This window comes from Oncorhynchus clarkii, unplaced genomic scaffold, assembly GCF_045791955.1.
Source record: "Oncorhynchus clarkii lewisi isolate Uvic-CL-2024 unplaced genomic scaffold, UVic_Ocla_1.0 unplaced_contig_531_pilon_pilon, whole genome shotgun sequence".
Taxonomy (NCBI): domain Eukaryota; kingdom Metazoa; phylum Chordata; class Actinopteri; order Salmoniformes; family Salmonidae; genus Oncorhynchus; species Oncorhynchus clarkii.
This window is the reverse complement of record NW_027260837.1, coordinates 310,001-315,753: the sequence shown is the minus strand read 5'-3', so window position 1 is coordinate 315,753 and position 5,753 is coordinate 310,001. Positions and strand designations below refer to the sequence as shown.

At 50.0% G+C, this 5,753-nt stretch overlaps 1 pseudogene; it reads left to right on the top strand.

Annotated features, from left to right (window-relative positions):
• Nucleotides 1-2,501: 2,501 nt before the first annotated feature.
• The window catches only part of LOC139401875 (zinc finger protein GLIS2-like), a 6,725-nt pseudogene continuing 3,473 nt past the window's right edge, over nt 2,502-5,753 (top strand).

Genomic DNA, 5,753 nt, shown 5'->3' with positions numbered 1-5,753 from the left:
CATCCTCTAACCTGTCCCTGTATTAAACAGAGGTCATCCTCTAACCTGTCCCTGTATTAAACAGAGGTCATCCTCTAACCTGTCCCTGTATTAAACAGAGGTCATCCTCTAACCTGTCCCTGTATTAAACAGAGGTCATCCTCTAACCTGTCCCTGTATTAAACAGAGGTCATCCTCTAACCTGTCCCTGTATTAAACAGAGGTCATCCTCTAACCTGTCCCTGTATTAAACAGAGGTCATCCTCTAACCTGTCCCTGTATTAAACAGAGGTCATCCTCTAACCTGTCCCTGTATTAAACAGAGGTCATCCTCTAACCTGTCCCTGTATTAAACCGAGGTCATCCCCTAACCTGTCCCTGTATTAAACAGAGGTCATCATCTAACCTGTCCCTGTATTAAACAGAGGCCATCCTCTAACCTGTCCCTGTATTAAACAGAGGTCATCCTCTAACCTGTCCCTGTATTAAACAGAGGTCATCCTCTAACCTGTCCCTGTATTAAACAGAGGTCATCCTCTAACCTGTCCCTGTATTAAACAGAGGTCATCATCTAACCTGTCCCTGTATTAAACAGAGGTCATCCTCTAACCTGTCCCTGTATTAAACAGAGGTCATCCTCTAACCTGTCCCTGTATTAAACAGAGGTCATCCTCTAACCTGTCCCTGTATTAAACAGAGGTCATCATCTAACCTGTCCCTGTATTAAACAGAGGTCATCCTCTAACCTGTCCCTGTATTAAACAGAGGTCATCCTCTAACCTGTCCCTGTATTAAACAGAGGTCATCCTCTAACCTGTCCCTGTATTAAACAGAGGTCATCCTCTAACCTGTCCCTGTATTAAACAGAGGTCATCCTCTAACCTGTCCCTGTATTAAACAGAGGTCATCATCTAACCTGTCCCTGTATTAAACAGAGGTCATCCTCTAACCTGTCCCTGTATTAAACAGAGGTCATCCTCTAACCCGTCCCTGTATTAAACAGAGGTCATCCTCTAACCTGTCCCTGTATTAAACAGAGGTCATCCTCTAACCTGTCCCTGTATTAAACAGAGGTCATCCTCTAACCTGTCCCTGTATTAAACAGAGGTCATCCTCTAACCTGTCCCTGTATTAAACAGAGGTCATCCTCTAACCTGTCCCTGTATTAAACAGAGGTCATCCTCTAACCTGTCCCTGTATTAAACAGAGGCCATCCTCTAACCTGTCCCTGTATTAAACAGAGGTCATCCTCTAACCTGTCCCTGTATTAAACAGAGGTCATCCTCTAACCTGTCCCTGTATTAAACAGAGGTCATCCTCTAACCCGTCCCTGTATTAAACAGAGGTCATCCTCTAACCTGTCCCTGTATTAAACAGAGGTCATCCTCTAACCCGTCCCTGTATTAAACAGAGGTCATCCTCTAACCTGTCCCTGTATTAAACAGAGCCATTACTTAACCACACCTTTACTGACTCGCTCTGTTCATTGGTCATCACATTATTACAAGTTGTTAAAAACACTGAATTACTGTGCTGTTACAGTATAAATCATTGGCATCGACCATACCAGTCATCTACCGGTAATATTATATGAAATAAGTGTATTTGATATTAAAACCCACATTCAATATTTATTTTATTTAACCTTTATTTAACTAGGCAAGTCAGTTAAGAACAAATTCTTATTTTCAATGACAGCCTAGGAACAGTGGGTTAACTGCCTTGTTCAGGGGCAGAATGACAGATTTTTACCTTGTCAGCTCGGGGGTTCAATCTTGCAACCTTCTGGTTACTGACCCATCGCTCTAACCACTATCTCTGTGCAGGTCGGAAGTCTGTGGGAATAGAGCCATTGCACTCTCTCCAAGTATGATTGGCTGAATACTAGGGCTGGCCACTCTCTCCAAGTATGATTGGCTGAATACTAGGGCTGGCCACTCTCTCCAAGTATGATTGGCTGAATACTAGGGCTGGCCACTCTCTCCAAGTATGATTGGCTGAATACTAGGGCTGGCCACTCTCTCCAAGTATGATTGGCTGAATACTAGGGCTGGCCACTCTCTCCAAGTATGATTGGCTGAATACTAGGGCTGGCCATTTCCAGGGACCTCACAATATGATATTTTCACGATACTTTGGTTCTGATACAATATGTATTGCGATTTGATACTGTGATTTTGTGATTGGATGTTCCAAACATATTGCTCACTATGTCTGCTGCAGAGAGACAGAGAGAGACATGAGGGAACGAGTTCTGATCAGTCATGGAGATAAGGTGCTGAAAACAAATTGTGTCCCTATTTCAAAAGAAGACAGTGAACAAGTTATGGAGGAGTTTTGGTCCAGGCAGGTACGGCCACCTAGAGCAAAATAATATTAGGATATTGTCAAAACAGTAGGATGTATTACCCCAAATAATATCCCAATATGGAAGTGTATAAATGTTTCCCACCATCACTACTGAATACCTGACCTCCTCTGATTGGTTGTCTGTGCAGGTGGGAGGTCCGTGGGCTGCAGCCATGCTGTCCCTGGACGAGCCATTGGACCTAATGCTCCCCCGGGGGTGTGTCAACGGGCGGGACAGGGGTGCACGGCCACCCCCCACCCTCACGCTCTCTCCGATACCCTTCAAGCGCGCCCGGCAGCTCCGCATGGCTGATGATGGCACAGCCGTCATAGTGCCCGCCTCCCCGGCCTTGCCACACACAGGTGGGTGACGACACACACACACACACACACAAAGAGAAAAGTGGGTGAACCCATAGCTGTAACACACTGCCAATCAATACCTCTAATCAGATCACCCACAGGTGTTAGGTACTCTGACCAACCTCACCCTTCCACAGGTGTGCTGGTGGTCTCCCGGGAGAGGCCAGAGACACCCCCCACCCCGCCAGCCGTGGACCTCAGTACGTCCCCCTCCTCCCGCCACACCTCCAGCTCCCCAGAGATGACCAACGGAAACGGGGTCTCCCACCACATCATTGCAGGGGTGAGTAGAAACCATCTGACAGTACGGACACTTCTGAAATGTCCTATTCCATTGTGTGAGAAGAGGGGGAGACACAGGATGAGAGAGAGGAGGAGGAGGAAGAGAGAGATGCTTCCCAGCCAATCCCAGCTGTATCAGTTAGAGCTGATATCCTGTCACATCGGCGAAGAAGCACGACACAAAGAGTCAGGAACACAGCAACAACAAGAGGGCTCACACACACACACACACACACACACACACACACACACACACTATAAACCATGTCACAGGTCAGTAAGTGCAGAGTGACTGGATGGGTATTTAAAGAATTAAAAGACAATCAGTCATCTGTGGAGAGAGACAAGAAAAGAGGGAGGGAGGGAGGGAGAGGGGAGAGGGGGATAGAGAGAAAGTTAGAGACAGAGAGAGAGGGAGAGACAGAGAGAGAGAGAGAGAGAGGGAGAGACAGAGAGAGAGAGAGAGAGAGGGAGAGAGAGAGAGAGAGAGGGAGGGAGGGGGGAGAGAGGGAGGGAGGGGGAGAGGGGGATAGAGAGAAAGTTAGAGACAGAGAGAGAGGGAGAGACAGAGAGAGAGAGAGAGAGAGGGAGAGACAGAGAGAGAGGGAGGGAGAGAGAGAGAGAGAGATGACTACAACTGAACCACAATCCTCTCGCTGTCTAACAGGCTCCAGCTATGTCCCAAATGTGTATGTGACAAATCTCATAAAATGAGACCAATTCCCGGTACTCAGCTGTGCTTCTGCATTCATCAGTGTGTGTGTCTGAATGTGTGTGTTTGTGTCTGTGTGCGTGCGTGTGTCTATGTTTTGGCAGCTGTGTGTGTGAATGCATTTATGTATCTGTGTGTGTGCACGGTTGTACAGTATGAGTGTGTGTGTGCCCATGTCTGTGGGAGTGCTTGTCTGGGACTCAGTGTGAAGCAGATAGAGGCTGAATGACCACAGCCAGCAGATCTCAATACAATTGGGAGCGAATTGAATTAGATGGCGTGAGGTCTGCATGGCTGTACCTCGCTGTAAATCTGATTACACACACACACACACACACACACACACACACACACACACACACACACACACACACACGCAAGATCTGATCCCTCTGCCTCTGCTTTAATTATTTTCACAATTTTCCCTCTTTCCCTCTCCTCTCCTGTCCCTCTCCTTCTCCTGTCCCTCTCCTGTCCATCTCCTTCTCCTGTCCCTCTCCTGTCCCTGTCCCTCTTCTTCTCCTGTCCCTCTCCTTCTCCTGTCCCTCTCCTGTTCCTCTTCTCTCCTGTCCCTCTCCTTCTCCTGTTCCTCTCCTGTCCCTCTCCTGTACCTCTCCTTCTCCTGTCCCTCTCCTTCTCCTGTCCCTCTCCTTCTCCTGTCCCGCTCCTGTCCCTCTCCTCAGGAGAAGGAGAGGGACAGGAGAGGGAGAGGGACAGGAGAGGGACAGGAGAAGGAGAGGGACAGGAGAAGGAGAGGGACAGGAGCGGGACAGGAGAAGGAGAGGGACAGGAGAAGGAGAGGGACAGGAGAGGGAGAGGGACAGGAGAAGGAGAGGGACAGGAGAGGGACAGGAGAAGCAGAGGGACAGGAGAAGGAGAGGGACACGAGAAGGACAGGAGAAGGAGAGGGACAGGAGAAGGACAGGAGAGGGACAGGAGAATGAGAGGGACAGGAGAGAAGAGGAACAGGAGAGGGACAGGAGAAGGAGAGGGACAGGAGAGGGACAGGAGAAGGAGAGGGACAGGAGGAGGAGAGGGACAGGAGCGGGACAGGAGAAGGAGAGGGACAGGAGAAGGAGAGGGACAGGAGAGGGAGAGGGACAGGAGAGGGACAGGAGAAGGAGAGGGACAGGAGAAGGAGAGGGACAGGAGCGGGACAGGAGAAGGAGAGGGACAGGAGAAGGAGAGGGACAGGAGAGGGAGAGGGACAGGAGAGGGACAGGAGAAGCAGAGGGACAGGAGAAGGAGAGGGACAGGAGAAGGACAGGAGAGGGACAGGAGAAGGAGAGGGACAGGAGAGAAGAGGAACAGGAGAGGGACAGGAGAAGGAGAGGGACAGGAGAAGGAGAAGGAGAGGGACAGGAGAAGGAGAGGGACAGGAGCAGGACAGGAGAAGGAGAGGGACAGGAGAAGGAGAGGGACAGGAGAAGGAGAGGTACAGGAGAGGGACAGGAGAGGAACAGGAGAAGGAGAGGGACAGGAGAGAAGAGGAACAGGAGAGGGACAGGAGAAGGAGAGGGACAGGAGAAGAAGAGGGACAGGGACAGGAGAGGGACAGGAGAAGGAGATGGACAGGAGAGGGACAGGAGAAGGAGAGGGACAGGAGAGGAGAGGGAAAGAGGGAAAATTGTGAAAATAATTAAAGCAGAGGCAGAGGGATCAGATCTTGCGTGTGTGTGTGTGTGTGTGTGTGTGTGTGTGTGTGTGTGTGTGTGTGTGTGTGTGTGTGTGTGTGTGTGTGTGTGTGTGTGTGTGTGTGTGTGTGTGTGTGTGTGTGCATGTTTGATGGAGTAAGACAGACATTCTAACCTCTAATCCTCCTCCATCCTCTTCATCCTCTTCCTCCTCTCTCTCAGGACTCAGCTCACATCCATTATGTGGAGAGCAGAGCCTCCTCGCAGGCTTTCCAGTTCTTCGTGCCGATTGGTGCTGGGTCCGGACTCCACCTGCCGTCATCCATGTTCATTGGCCAGCCCAACGACAAGCGGGCCTCTCCCGATCTCTCAGCAGACGAACAGCTGGCCTGTCGCTGGAGGAAGGTGAGACACAGGAAGTCATGCAACAGGGG